Source organism: Phascolarctos cinereus, unplaced genomic scaffold (assembly GCF_003287225.1).
Source record: "Phascolarctos cinereus isolate Bilbo 61053 unplaced genomic scaffold, phaCin_HiC Scaffold_5;HRSCAF=322, whole genome shotgun sequence".
Classification (NCBI taxonomy): domain Eukaryota; kingdom Metazoa; phylum Chordata; class Mammalia; order Diprotodontia; family Phascolarctidae; genus Phascolarctos; species Phascolarctos cinereus.
The window spans coordinates 448,706,674-448,722,718 of NW_027555958.1; the positions used below are offsets into that span (position 1 = coordinate 448,706,674).

At 42.7% G+C, this 16,045-nt stretch overlaps 1 pseudogene across 1 annotated transcript in view; it reads left to right on the plus strand.

The window, feature by feature from the left end:
* Positions 1 to 15,387, plus strand: part of LOC110209313 (cytochrome P450 4X1-like) — a 45,202-nt pseudogene extending 29,815 nt beyond the window's left edge. Inside the window, exons 10-14 of the transcript XR_013487430.1 lie at positions 3,140 to 3,273; positions 5,051 to 5,115; positions 8,601 to 8,683; positions 13,252 to 13,255; positions 14,267 to 15,387. The product of XR_013487430.1 is annotated as a cytochrome P450 4X1-like (transcript). The remainder of the gene's footprint in view (positions 1 to 3,139; positions 3,274 to 5,050; positions 5,116 to 8,600; positions 8,684 to 13,251; positions 13,256 to 14,266) is intronic.
* Positions 15,388 to 16,045: the final 658 nt, after the last annotated feature.

A 16,045-nucleotide genomic window follows, 5' to 3' on the forward strand; every position in this document is an offset into this window, starting at 1 on the left:
GACTCTCCGCTCTGAAATCTATGCTACACAGAGCTGCCAAAATAATATTCCTAACCCCTAGTTCTGACCATATCACTCCTCCCTCACAAACTGTCAATGCTCCCTATTGCCTATAGAATAATATATACATTTTTGATTCTGGCATGTAATACTTTTCTCCATCAGGTTTCTCCATATATTTCCAGATTTATTTCATATTACTGTCTTTTATGTACTCTATGTTCCAGTTACATAGTACTGCTAGTACCTTCTCAATCTTAATAAACTATATCCTCTTTTCATGCTTCATTCTCACAGGCTATCCTCACTAATAATAGTAAGAGTAACAACAACACCAGCTCGAATTTATACAATGCTTTGCTGGGGGCGTACAAGCTTTCAATTCTCCTAAATCAGTGTGATTCATAGCAAAGTCAGCTGCTCACTGCTCTTTTGGTCTGAATTCTGGAAGTTCCCAACTCAAGTTTGGGTCAGTCAACCATTTGCACAGCAGTGAAAAAAATGGATCTTTAGTGAAATATTTCCCTGTTTGGGAATGTTAGTAGACTGTTACTGGACTCAGTTCACTGGGAGGCTCTACAAAAATTCAGAGTGACTGAACTGGAGGTTCGACGTTGGTCTAGTTATATTCCCCTGCACGTTACCTACCTGAATTCAAGGGTAGAACTGAGTTCCTGCTATCTTCCTCGGAGCAGAGCCCCACAACACAATTTGCTCTCCAACTTGTTCCTTGCTCAATATTTGATCTAGTGTTTTCTAGATCTTTGTGGAGAAAGTTGGATGGGGGAGCTAGGTTCTACTTCTTTTGGGTGGTTCTACATCTTGGCTCTGCCTCCAAAGGACTGTTTTTTTTTTAACATTCATTTCTTATTTTGAGTTTCAAATTCCCTCCTTCCTCCATACCCCTCCCCCATCCATTGAGAAGACAAGTAATGTGATGCCCTTTTATACATGTGAAGCCATGCAAAGCAAATTCTCTGGAAGATAGTAGATGAAGCCTGCTTTGCACCTCTTCCCAGAGAGATAATCCGACAGAGGTCCAGAATGAGATCTACATTTTCAGATGTGAATAATGTATGAATTTGGCTTGATTATACTCATTTGTTAACAAGAGAGTTGTTATTTGAGGGGAAAGAATAACAAGAGGGGATGGTGATGACAATATTTTAAAAAAGGAAGAAAAGAAAAAAGAGCTTCAATGAAATACTAATCAATACATATAACAGAGCAGAAAGAAATTCAGAGGGCACACAGAGAGCCTGAGAAGTGCGGTACTATTATGGTAAACTTGATATCTACCAAAAATGCATAGATAATAAAGTAAGAGTTTTATATAGAATTTTTTACTATACATGGAAATGTTTATGTTTGTTGATATTTCTAAAGTATATACATTTTTTAAATTTCAAAAATTTCATGGAGAAGAACCAGCTCCTTGCTGACAGAAATGAGGATAAGTCAGATAGGCAGAAGCAAACCCAAGAAAGCCTGTTGTCCCAGAAGTCAAGCAAAGAGAGACTGCCAAGGAGGAAAAATGGTCACAGTTATCAAACGCATCAAAGAAGGCAAGAGGGTACCTCCATAGACACCAATAGGACACAGAAAAAATAGCCTTGAATGGTAGACTTTGCAGGAATGGAAAGCAGATGTACCAGATGAAAGCTGTTTTCCCTCCAGAAGTTTGGCTGCAGAGAAAAAGAGATGAGATGGCAGTTGACTGATATAGCAAGATCAGTGATTTGGGAGACCTGAGAATGTTTATAGAAAGATGGGACAGCACTAGTGAAGAGGGGGAGATGCTGTTGAGATGAAAGGAAGAGAGAATGATCAATGAAGAAGAGTTCTAGAAGAGAAAAGAGGGGATGGAGCCTTGACAAGGAGGAAAAAAGAAAAGGAAGGAAATAAGCATTTATAAAGTGCCTTTTGTGTGCCAGGAACTGTGCTAAAAACTTTACAAATATTATCTCATTTGACTGTCACAACAACCCTTAGAGGTAGGTGCTATTACTATTCCCATTTTGCAGTTGAGGAGACTAAGGCAGAAAGCTATCAGGTGAACTGTCCAAGGTCACACAGATAGTAAGTGTCTAAGACTGAATTTGAACTCTGGTCTAATGGAGTCCTTGAACTCTATCCACTTCACCACCTAGCTGCCTCATCAGAGAGGATGAGGGAAGATAATAGAATCACAGAATGTCATAATTGGAAGAGCCCTCAGAACCCATCTAATACAAAGCCATCACTGGTAGGTTGGATCCCCAGAAAGATACATATTACTATTCCCAGCTTTCTAGAGATAACCTTGTGGGTGGCTATTCTCCTACCATTCACTGGTAGGTTGGATCCCCAGAAAGATGTATATTACTATTCCCAGGTTTCTAGAGATAACCTTGTGGGTGGCTATTCTCCTAAACATTAGCTCACAAACCCAACTACAACATACTTAATTAATGGTCATCACAATTGCAAGACCTCCAGTGATGGCAAATTCATTCATCCAGAGGAAATTGATTACAGCTTTCAAGAGTTCTGATTGGTATGAGGTTGGGTTTTTCCCCCATTAAATAAAGATTAGATATATCTCTCTAACTTCCATCCTGGGGTTCTGGTCTCTAAGACCAAGCAGAACAAATAGAATCTGTCTTCTACCTCAACAGCCCTTCAAAACCTTGAAAATAACTAATGAGTGAATGAAAAATGTAGTGAGTGCTTACTATCTGCCGAACACGAATATAAAAGACAATTCTTGTTGTCAAGGAACTTATCTCCTAATAGAGGGAGACAAGACAAATAAGGGAGGGACATGTTGGTTTGGAAAATCATAAGGATGATGAGTGATTCCACTGGGGAGTGTGTGTGTGTGTGTGTGTGACTAAATTGCGAGATTGAATGTGTGTCAGGAAGAGGAGTGATTGAAGCCAAATTGCTACTATCAAGGGGAACCAGAGAGATGGATTTACCAGAGCCCACACTAAATTATTTTTCAGGTGTGGATTGGATAAAATATTCTCTAAAGTCTCTCAAAATTCTGAGATTATGGGAATCTGTGTGTGGAATGCTAAAATTGTGCCAGTCCTTATAGGAAACCCTAGTTAATGCCTTTCCTTCCCTCCTCTTTCCTCTCTGTGGTTCCTCCCAGGGACCACCTGAACTAGATGCCCTACAGCACCATGTGCATCAGGGAGGCCCTTCGTCTCTACCCACCTGTCACCAGAGTAGCCAGGGAGCTTGGCGAGCCCATCACCTTCCCAGATGGATGCTCCCTCCCTCCAGGTATGTCTCTGAATACCCACCCAATTCAGTTTCATTTAGAACTAGTGGCCTTGTGGACCATAAGAAATAAAGCCAGCAAGTCATTGGGTTTCTTGGGTGAGAACATCTGGTTCAGCCCTGGGTCCCATGCTAGGGGTTCAATCAAGGACTGATTTTTCAAAGGCACCATATAGACTTGGCGCAAAGTAGCAAAGGCATGGTGGATCGTTTCCAGTATTACAGGGAAGAAAAAAGACACTTCCCAGAAGCACAAGAGACCTCAGAGGCTAACTAGTGTAACCTGGACCCAAACAAGAACTCTCTTTATGACATCTCCACCAAGTGGATTTTTTTTTTCTGTGATTAATTGATGGCTACCAGGGAGGATAATCTACCACCTCCACTTTGGCTTAGGTCTGACCATGAGGAAGCTTTTCCCCATATCCACATTACACTGGCCTCTGTGTAATACCCCTGGCCCCACTTTTTCCCCCTCTCTCCTCTCCACCCCTCTACCCCGCCCTCATTCTTCTTTCTGGAGCCAAGCAGAAAAAGTTGAATTTGTCTTCTACGTCACAGGAGGCCTTGAGGTACTTGAGGACAGTGGTCCTGTTCACCCTGAGTCCTCTCTTCTCCAGGCTTACACAAGGTGCCTTTGGAATCAGTTCTGACTTACTCAGTACCCCCCGCGGACCTGGGCCTGTACTGGCCATCATGGAACTCAAAGTGTAGGAGACTACAGCTCTGACAGAATCAGAATTCAGCAGGGCCCAGTAAGGGTATCTGAGGCGCACAGAACATACATGACATAACAAGAGAAGAAAACATCCACTCACACTCCTAGGGAGGGTCCTATGTGGCCAAATTGTAGAATGGAGTGGAGGGGGCTGGAGAGGGAGGAGGACACATCTAGTGAGGGGGAAGGGTGTGCACAAGATGGGGACAGATCTGGGGAGTCTTCAGGGAAGGGACATTCTGACTGTTCTTCACATATGCCCCTCTATCTCCCATCCTAGCCTTTGCACAGGCTGCCCTTAGACCTCAAATGAAGCCCTTCCTCACTCCCACCTCTAAGAATTCCTAGGCTCCATCAAGATTCAACTCAAACAAAATCTTTCTTGGTCCCCCAAATGCTCTGTCCTAGCCCCCAAAATCACCTTTCATGTAGTACTTATGACATATCTATATCCATATATTCATATCTATCTATATCCATATTTTTATATCTACCCATGGTGTATATTAAATATATCTACAAATTATTATATATCAAATCATTAAACATATTTCATTATAAAAAGTAATATATTAAATGTTTATAAATACATATATCAGTATATTTATAGATAAATATATCAATATATTTATATCTATATACCCATAACACATCTCTATATTTCCATATATTTATCTATATCTAGATATTTGTACATATCATATATTTACCTATATCTATTCATATATACACCCACATATATATGTGTCTAAATATGTTATCTCTTCCGGCTAGGTTATAGTTCCATGACATCAAGAACTGTTTTTCTTTTTTCTTTATATCCCCAGATACAAAATTTCCAAGGTAGTTAAAAAGTGTTAATTCTCTTTTTTCTCTTTCTCTCTCTCCCTCCCTCCCTTTCTCTCTCTGTCCTTCCCCTTCTTTCTTTCCCTCTCCCTTACTCTCTCCCCCTCTCTGTCTCTGCATGTGTGTGTCTCCCCTTTTTTTTTCCCTCCGTCTCTCCTCCTCTCTTCCTCCTTCCTTTCCCTCTCCCTCTGTCTCCCTCCTTCCCTCCCTTTCTAGGTATAATAGTTTTCCTGAACATCTGGGCTCTTCACCACAATCCTGCTACCTGGGAAAATCCAGAGGTATGATTGTTCCTGACAGAGGTAGTAGTAACCAGACCTTCTTTTTGACAACTAGACATTGCTCTTTCCGTAAACTTGAAGCAGTTATGAGGATATGAATTTAAATCCTACTTCTGCTATTGACTGCCCCTAGGAATTTAAGGAAGCCCCACCCTTAACCTCTCTGAACCTCATTTTCTCTTCCAAGAAATAAAGAAGGAGGACTTAAAAGCCTCTAAAGTGTCCTATATTTGTATATCTATAATAAAATTTATGATCCAAGACTTAGTATAGTGCCTGGTGCATAGTGGGCACTTAATGCCAATTGAGCATCAATGCTAGGAATTATTTTAAAGAACGGAGTGGTTTTCATCAATGTGGGCCATCCCTCCACTAACACCAATCATAAGGCATTCACTCTATTACTTACTTACTTACTTAATTGACTCTAAAAACATGTACTTCCTACATATCATGGGTGCAAATCATGAGTATCCATAATAGTTGATCTTCATGAGTTGCTGAGGCTGAAAAAAAAATCCCCACCTAAAATCCACTCTCTCATGATGAACTTCTCCACCCTGACCCAGGCTGTGGGCATGAGACCACAAATACAAAGTCTGCTGTCAGGTCCATGTTCAAAGCTTGTACAGCTTAATAGAGCCAGCATCAACCTGCTTCTCTACTGGCAAAGCCTTCAAGAACCCAGGAATACCTCCATATAGCAATCAAGTTTCAGAGAACATAAAAGGGAAGAAAGACTTCTTTCTATGTAACACTCCCCCAGGGCTTACTCACCTAATTCATGCCATCACTGGTAGGTTGGATCCCCAGAAAGATGTATATTACTATTCCCAGGTTTCTAGAGATAACCTTGTGGGTGGCTATTCTCCTAAACATTAGCTCACAAGCACCCGCCAGTGGGCTATCCCTTCACAATCAGCCAGTACCGTCTGATCTTTGGTGCAGCCATTCCTAACATGGTATGGCAAGAAAAGCAATTACAAAGCCTTTCCCCTGTACCATATCCTTTCCAGAATCCAGGACTGGGTAAAAATGGGCACAAACGAAGGTAAAATGGTAGTGAAGTACCCTGACTTCCCTGGGGGTGGGGGCAAGAGTAAGTATAGCCCAAAATGTTCATTTCCCAAAACTCCGTAGCTGGGCTGCCTCTTCATAGAGCCCAATGTCTCCATTTCACTAGTGACTCATGTAGGCTTGTTGCTCCTAGGGCTAGGATCAAGGTTGGATGTTCCAATCGACTCTGTGCTGGGCTAGGCAGGTCACCCAGTGGCTGGTTTGGCTCTTCACTGGTCTCTGCTGCTGCAAGGCTGAGCTGGGATGTCACTTGTAGTGTTGGACAGGGCCAGGCCAACCAGAAACTGGTCACTACTGCCAGGCTGGGCCATTTATTTGGCTCTTGGCAGCAGGCCAATGTGACAGTCTCCTTGGCTTATTCTTCAATAAGCAGCTGTTGTATTTTTTTTTTTACTTCATCCATATTGGCTTGGCTGGGTGCTACTATACCCAACTCCACTAGAGTGGCACAAAGGTCTTTCAGTTTGGGAATCAGTCCTTAGCTTAAGATCAGCAGAAGGGGTAGCTAGGTGGCACAGTGGATAGAGCACCAGCCCTCAAGTCAGGAGGACCTGAGTTCAAATCCAGCCTCAGACCAAACACTTGACACTTACTAGCTGTGTGACCCTGGGCAAATCACTTAACCTCAATTACCTAAAAAAAAAAATCAGCCGAAGCTTCTTCCCTTTGTCACTTCCAGGAAGGAGAAGCCTTGCCTCTCCTATCAAGAGTTTCTTCTTGGCTCAAAAGCCCCTTCCCTCAATAAACCACTCCATGATGCCTTCCAGTCATTTTTTTCAGTCATGATATTTTCTTGGCAAAGATACTGGAATAGTTTGCCATTTCCTTCTCCAACACATTTTACAGATGAGCAAACAGGATTAGGTGCCTTGCCCTGGGTCACATAGCTAGTAAATGTCTGGGGCCAGATGTGAACTCATGAAGATGAGTCTTCCTGACTTCCAGTCCAAACACTCTATTCATGACACCTTTGGTCACAGGGGTGGGGAACCTGCAGCCTTGAGGTTACACATGGACTCCAGGTCAAAGGTTCCCTACCCGTGCCTTAGGATGATTAATTTGAGTTCAAACATTTTCCCCTCTAGTGTTCCTTTGGAACCTTATGCAGGTAAGCAGCTAAGGACAAAGGTAAGAATGACATCTATGCCATGGAGGCACCTTGTCCATCTCCTTGGAATCAATTGAGGTGCTACCTTTCTAGTGTGGAGAATGTTTATTTATTTTTTTTTATTGTTGTTGTTGTTTTTTGGTTGGGCCATGAGGGTTAAGTGACTTGCCCAGGGTCACACAGCTAGTAAGTGTTATGTGTCTGAGGCTGGATTTGAACTCAGGTTCTCCTGAATCCAGGGCCAGTGCTCTATCCACTGCACCACCTAGCTGCCCCCAAGAATGTTTACTTTTAATTGACAGGATTTCCCCTTCATTATTTATTCCCCTTCCTTGTTTCATTGTCTTTGTCTTTTAGCCCCTGCAGAACTTTGGATTTTGTTGAAATCTCACTGGGGCACACCTCTTCTGTGTCCATTCCATGGAATTTGTTGGATTGGTTATAGTAGAAGAAGGAGGAAGCTACTTAATTCACTAAAGTCCTCCAAAGCTGGGGTGGGGGTGCCTTGCCAAGGCTCTGAGACTTTGCCAGGAGAAAAGACCTCTAACACATCTACCCACCGAGGAAACCTCTAAGTACCAGCCTAAGAATGGGTAGTGTCAAGAGGATCTTATCCCCAAGGACTAGTGAAGGGGAAATCAGCAAGGTTTGTGACCCAAAGGATGGCTGTTAGGTGATGGACTTTTCTCAGCAACTGTATGTCCAAAATGAAGGAGGGGGTGTGATGGACATAGGGGACAGAGGGCCTCCACTAATGAAACACAAACTCCTTGAAGTATGGCAAATAAACTAATATAGAAGCCCCTGGTAGAGAATATAGCCATGGGATGACCAGGAGAGATTGTGCCCAACATGACCTTCCCTGAACAGCCCAATCATAAAACGTGCCCAAGCGCAGCCTGCCAAGCCATCTAGTTAGGTCTGGAAAAGTCTCCTTCCATCTAAATTGTCTCATTCATCTAAACCTTCAAAACCCACCAAGTAAATACTCTCTGTCCTTCTTTTCATGGAGGCCCAGCTATAATCTATCAGGATTAAAGATCTAATACGTGCCATGGCAAGAGGACTGTTGTGTCTCAGTTACAAGCAAGAACAAAGCTTGAACCTGTTCTTCTTAACATGGGGTCCTCTTTCCTAAGGGTTTCTGCACAGATGAAAATAATCTGGCTAGTTCTGAAGATTCTGTTTGCCCCCAAATTGGTGCAAAAAGCATTTTGGATAAGGCTTTGAATTTGTGAGCAATGTCGTTTTCTCAAGGAATCCATTCATTGTGATTGGAGGGGTGGGGTTCTCATTGCAGGTCTTTGACCCTGAAAGGTTCTCCCCAGAGAATTACAACAAGAGACATTCTTATGCTTTCTTACCATTTTCTACTGGACCCAGGTAAGGATACAGCAATGGATTAGATGGAGGCGCTGGGATGAATATGTCGAAAAGCTTTATTAGGAAAGCTCGTACTCTCTCCAGAAGCTCCCTTTGCTTCCATCTCCTCACCTAGTTTTTATCCCCTTGAATTAAATGAAGATGTTGACTCTTTGCTTCAATAGTTAGGGCATGCTACTTAAGAGGTTATACTCACATGTTTGGTTCTCTGTGCCAGCTGTTCATTTATCATATATTTATTAAGTGCCTGCTGTGTGCCAGGTACAACTCACAGATGTCTCCGTATTTTGGAGCTGAGATAAAAATGAATCAGTCCTGACCATAAATGATTCTACTGTGGGTGGGAAGAGGGGTGATGGGGGTGGAAATTAGGACAGAGGAGTAAGTGGAAAGAGGACAAACTATAGAGTCAGGGGACTTTGGTACAAATCCCCCCTCTGACACTTACGACATGTGGAGCCATAGTCTAGTCATGTAACCTTTCTTGGTCTGTTTTCTCATCTGCAGTTTATACTCAGTGGCCTCTGAGGTCCCTTTAAGTTCTAGGCCAATGATTCTATGATTCTACCTCACTCCTGTAGCTGGAGCACAAAGACAAAAATGAAAGCATCACTTCCCTTGAAGAGTTTACTTTCTACTAGAGGAGGGAATTGGCATCTGAATATAGATAGGAGATCATGGGCAGAGCACCTAGTTTCAAATCCTACCTGTGCCTTCCCAGGCCTCAGTTTCCTCATTTGTAAAATGTAGGGATTATATTAAATAGCTTCTATGGTCCCTTCCAGCTCTGGATCTATGCACCTATGATTCTAATGAGAGTACAAAGCAGGGAGAAGCCAAGAAAGTTAGAGGAGGGGGACAAAACACTTTTCACCAAAGGGTCATGGAGGAATAATACCTCAGCTAAACTTGGAAAGAAGACCATTCTGAAAAGCAGGAAGGAGGAGGAAGAGACACCGAAAGTAGAACATCAACTTTGAAGAACAGCGATTCATCCCGTTTGGCTGGGACACAGGGCATGTGACGGGGAGTAATGTAGGGGAAAGACTGGAAAGGTTAGGACTAAATCGTGAAGAGCCTTGAATGCCAGGTTGAGGAGTTTGTATTTTATCTAGAGGCAGTAGGAAGTGACTGGAGGTTTTTGAGCATAGGAACTTCATAAAAGGGACTACTCTATTCCTTGACCACAAACTATTCCCCTAACTTTAGCCAGCCATCCCACAGAAAGCTGAGTCAGCCAATAAAATTTAATTAAGCAGCTACTATGCACCAGGCCCTGAGCCGAGCTCTGGGAATGCAAAGAAAGGTAAGAGAGACTTCTGCCCTCAAGGACCTCACAGTTTAATGAGGGAAACAACATACAAGCAAGATACATACAAGATAAATTGGAGATAATTGACAGAGAGAAGGAATTAGACTTATGGGGAATCAGGAAAAAGTCTTTGCTGCTTAAAAAATAAGATTTTAGCTAAGACCTGAAGGAGATTAGGGAAACCAGGCAGGAGAGATGAGAAGGGAGAGAATTCCAGGAATGGGGCAAATCCATAAAAATGCCCACAGTTCAGAGACGGCGTGTTGGTTGAGAGGAACTGCAAGGAAGCCAACTCTCGGGGAGGGGATAAGGTATAAGAAGAGTAGAAAGGTGGAAGGAGGAGGTATCGTGTTATAAAGGACTTTAAGAGCCAAATAGAGCATTTTATATTTGGTCTTAGAAGCCATGGGGAGCCACTGGAGTTTACTGAGTGGGGAAGTAGCATGTGAAAGGTCAGACCTTCACTTTACAGAGATCACTTGGACGGCCAAGTAAAGGATGGATTACTGTGGGAAGAGACTTCAAGTGCAGAAGCCAAGCAGCTGGATATTGCAGTAGCCCAGGTGTGAAGCAGTGGGGGCTCACACAATCAAGGGAAACTGTATTTTATCCTAGAGGAAAGTGCAACTTTCCTCTCAAGGACCTTCTCAAGAGTGGTGCTGTGTGAGTGAAGAGAAGGGAACACGCTGTGAATGATGTCAAAGGAGAGTCAACAAGATTTAGCAACCAACTGGATACAAAGAGCAAAAGGGAGGGGAGATTCAAGGTTGAAAATCTAGGTGACTGGAAGGCTGATGATGCTTGGTGTGCAAATACAGAATTTAGCAAGAGGGATAGGAATAGAGGGAAGATCAGGAGAGAGACTAGGGCGGTTATGGGGATCTCAGAGTCACCTGCATAGAGATGGTAATCACTGCCCAAGCCGATGAGGTCACCATGCGAGTAGAGAAAGAAGAGAAGAATGCTAAAGACAGGGTACTGGAAGATGCCCCCAGTTAGGGGCATGATACAAATAGGTGAGTAGAAGTGAGTTAGAGGAGAGGAATACTGAAAATGAGCAGAATCATACAGAGGAAAGAGTATTCAGTCAAAGGGGATAGTCAACAGCAGGGCTTCTTAAACTTTTTCCACTCAGGACCCCTTTTCATATTTAGGCAGTGTTCATTGTTGTTGCATTGCCTGAGGGTATGCACAACGCAAAGTGTGCATGCTTTGTGTTCAGAATGCTGCAAGCACTGCTAGCAACACCTCGGGTTCATTACACATTTGATTTTGAATTACTTTTTGGCCGTTTTGCCTGGGTCGAGACCCACAGTTTAAGAAGCGCTGCAAAATTCAAGAAAGATGAGGACTGAGAAAAGACCATCAGATTTGGCAATTAAGAAATCATTAGTGACTTTGGAGAGTGCAGTTTCCATTGAGTCATCCAATCCCAAGCCAGATTGCAAAAGTTTGAGAAGTGAGTGCAAAGAGAGGAAGTGGAGTTAATGAGTGTTGATACCTTTGTGCGGGATGTGACCCTTACTCTAATAATAAAAAGAAACTTAAAGGTATCTCAAGGTAGGAATAGAAAATTTGTTTCAATTCTCAAGAATCGGGTGTCCCTCCACTAGTATGCTCTGGTGAAAAGAGACAAAGTACAGAAGCAGAAAGCTAGGTTAAATAACCCTAATGGGAAAATCCCCCCTCCCACCAACTGACCAATATTTGGCTCACAATCTAAGCATGAAAATCCACCACCCCCAGAGACAGAGAAGAAAAAACAACATACATATCTATATTTCACAGATGTAGGGCCAAAATGAAACAATTAGAATGTGTAGTCAAGCTAAATGTTGTTGTGGCAAGGTCACCGTGACCAGAATGTAGCAACAGGGTACGGGGTGTTTCAGGGGTTTCAGGCTTGGAAAGCTCTAACTGCTGATGTGGGACTGGGAGAAAAGGGGAACTATAGAAATCTATACTTAATCCTATTCTGGCTCCTGAGCTTATCTCCAAATTCAGGATAGTCTTATCCCAACCTTAATTACACTGAGAAGTCTTCATAGGGACATCTCACTCACCTTTTTCAAGGAGTTTGAGAAATGGGGGAGAGATGCAGGATGATAGCTTGAGGGAATCAATGAGGATTCTTATGAAGATGAATAAAATCTGAACATGTTTATAAATAGCAGAAGAGCCAGTTAAAAGGGAGGGATTAAACATTAGAAGAGAGATGGTTGTGGGGAAATCTTCCCAAGGAGACTGAAGTGAATGGGATCTAGGGCACAGCTAGAAGGACTGGTGAGAGAGGCCATTTCTTCTTCTGAGACTCAGTGATCCAATAATACAGTTGATGATAAACAACCAAGACAGTCTGTAGTTGAGTGCACCCAGGACTCTGTACTTTTCCATGGGCCATTTACCATTTTTATGAATGACTTGGAAAGATAGCATACTTAATAGATTTGCAGATCACACAAAACATAGAGTGATACCTAATATATTGAATGAGAAAATAGGTATCCCCCCAAGATTAGAAGTATGGGCCAAATCTATTAAGATAAAATAAGAGGTCTTAGATTGGCTTAAAAGGATCAGCTTCTCAAGTCCAAGGAAGGAGAGACATGACTAGAGCAGTTCATTTGAAAATGATCTGGGGATTTAGTGTACTGCAAATGGAGACTAATTGAACAATAAAGTATAATTAATAGCCCAAAATATATGCAAATTTAGGACACATTCAAATTAGTTAAAGTATGCAAACATTTAAAGAGTGAATTCCAATGCCGACTAGCCAGAACACTGTGCTGTGGCAATAAAAACATGAAAGAACTGTCCCTGCTTTCAATGAGCTTACATTGTCCTGGGGTGATGGACTATTGACTGCTGCCAAGCTAATTTCCAGAGAGGGAGAACACTAGCACCCAGCCTCAGTGAGAAACACAAACAGCAGGTGGCACCTGAGTTGTGTTTTTGAACAACCTAGGGCTGCAAAGGAAGTGCATTCCAAGTATGGGATAGCGCCTAGGTAAAGGTTTGTAGGTTGGAGACAGAATGGTAGGTTACGGGAGCAGCAAGCAAGACAATTTGGCTAGAAGAGAACATGTAAAGAAGAGTATTGTGAAGTGTCTGGAAATGGAGCCTGCTTAGGAGTGGGAGAGTGTCCTGGACTAGGCAGAGAATACTCCCACATTACTCTGCCTGGCCAACCTATATGTGGAAGATTAGGTTTCATTCTGGACACTACAGTTTCAGAAAAACATGGATAAGATAGAAATGTACAAGAAAGGAAAAGTAGGATGGCTAGAGGTCTCATGGTCATGTTGGATGTGAAGACTGATTGACTAATAAACTAGCGATGTTTGACCTGAGGAAGTAAAGACTTAGTGAGGGGTTGGGGGGGAGGGGGAATGTTTAGATGTCTTCAAGTATTGGAAGGGATTTCTTGTGGAATATGTGGTTGTTCAGTCACTTCCATCATGTTCTATCTGAATCTTGTGACTCCATTCGGAGTTTTCCTGGCAAAGACAGTAGAGTGGTTTGCCACTTCCTTCTCCAACTCATTTTACAAATGAGGAAACTGAAGCAAACAGGGTGAAGTAACTTACCCAGGATCACATAGCTAGTAAATATCTGAGGCCAGATTTGAATTCATGAAGATGAGACTTCCTGATTTCAAGCCCAGGACGCTATCCAGTGAGCCACCTAGCTGCTGTCTTGTGGAAGATGCATTAGACTTATTCAGCTTGACCCCAGACACCAGAACCAGGAGCTTTTTTTCTTTGGGGGGGGGAATACAAAGAGGCAAATTTGGGTGTGCAGTAAGAAAAAAGAAAAAACTCCCTGATGAGTAGAGCTGTGCTGACGTGGGAAGGGCACAGGGCATGTCTCCTCCCCCAAAATGATTGAAAGGCTCCATAGCCATTTGTTGGAAGATGCTGTAGTTATGGAGATTCTGACCCTGGCATGGCTAGACTAGATGGCCTCCTGAATCCTTTCTAAACCTGAAGTTCTGGGATTGTCCTTCCTGGGTTCCTGACCTGACCTAGTGATTATCTGGTCTTTGGTTTACTTCTCTGTAAAAGAACGTGGGGGTAGGTGGACTAGGTGTTTCTTTCCTAAATCTTTTGACCTAAATCCTCTGAACTATATCCTAAACCTTTGAAACCTGAAGGTATTTTAGTCTTTCTGCCCAAGGACTTCAGACTTCAAAGGCAGAGTGATTAAAGGGAAAGGAGCAACAAAACAGGTGTATATCTTGTTTTCTCTTCTTTCCTTCCCTATTCCAGGAACTTGGGCAGCACTTTGCCATGATTATAATGAAGATGAGCCTGGCCCTCATCTTGCTCCACTTCAAGCTATTTCTGGATCTTGAAAATCCTCCCATCCTCTCTCCCCAATTAATCCTCGGTTCTAAGAATGGGATTCATCTGTATGTGAAGCCACTCCATTAGCCCAGCTGTTCTATGGTACTTGATATCATGATCTTCAGCTATAGTCATGGTGGAAGGAGTAGGCAGAAGGCGTCAATCCTTTTCTCTGTGGCTTTGGAGTAAATTATATAATCCTAGATCTGGGCAATGGCTGAGGGGCTGAGGGTTTCTGGGGCCATGCCTTCCTAATTTCTTTTTTCATGCTCAAACCACTATTAATGATGATGATGGACCAGGGCTAGAGGATCCTTCACTGCTGAAAGAAAAATAAGTACTCAGGGAGTGGGAATTTCACCACCAGTAATGCAAAAAGCAGATCATCAAACGTGGCATGATAAGAGCAGGCATGGTTTTTAGAGTGGGAGTCCAGGCAGGGCTTTTCAAGACAGTGAAACACCTAGAACTAGTGGTGTCTCTCAGAGATGTGTGGTGGGACATACAGTTGCTGGAATCTACTGGATTCCCATTTCAATGACACCAGGGTAGGAGTAGGCAGGGGTGGGGGTCGGACTCATTCCCTCCAAACCAGACTGAATGAGAGCCAAAATAAAGTTCAGTTCAGAAGGAGAGCAAGCCATGTGTGGGTTGTTAGTCCACCTGGGGTTGGGGATGAAAATCAAGAAACTTTGATCAGAAGTAAGGAGATCCAACTAAGGCTGTGGACTTGAAGCCGGATACTTGGCTGGTGTTCCAGCAGTGGTCTCTGCTGCACCAGTCCCTCTCTTCCTGTACCTCCAAGGAGGGATGTGGCTAGATCGAACTTAGCTTTGTTGAATTGTTCTTTTTGGGGGATCACATAAAGATGACAAAGTGCCTTAACTCTCCCAACCTCATGTCTTCCAGCTGGCCAACACCGTAGACATTCATTCTAAATTGTTTCCTGTTCTTTGTGTTTGCTAGTAAGTCCTCATTCGATTATACCATAAAACTGTCATCTTATACGCCTATGTATGTAAATAAAATGATGATCAATTACATCTTTGGAGGTATGTGCGTGGAGATTGCAAAAGAGGGGAATAGTGACTGAGCACGGTATACTGCACAGGCTGAACAAATTGTCATTAAATCTGGACACCAAGTAGAGGATCAAGAATGATAAGAGAAAAAAAGTGATGATGTATTAATTTTTAAGTTTGTTGATGTCATTGTTCAGTCCTGCCTCACTCTCCGTTACTCCATAAGGGGTTTTCTTGGCAAAGATACTGGAGTTGTTTGCTGTTTCCTTCTCCATCTAATTTTACGGATGAGAAACTGAGGCAAACAGAGTTAAGTGACTGCTCAAGGTTACATAACTTGTAAGTGTCTGAGACCAGATTTGAACTCAGGAAGATGAGTCCTCCTAATTTCAGTCCCAGTGATCTAACCACTATACCACCCACCTGCCCAATTTTTAAATAAACAGCCCAAAAGAAGTTATTGTTGCTGCTGTTGTTCAAAGATGGATCCATCCAGATTTGGGGTATCTTTGTTCTGTTGTGTTTTTAACCTTAAGTCAGTCACTACTGCAGCCTGGTAAAAGGCCAGTCTTCTTCCACTGATTCCATACATGTATTGAGAAGGCTATCTGCTGGGGTAGATTTGATCATGCTGAGTAGAGAATAATGAATTGACTTGTGGGAGGAGAAAGGGAGTGTC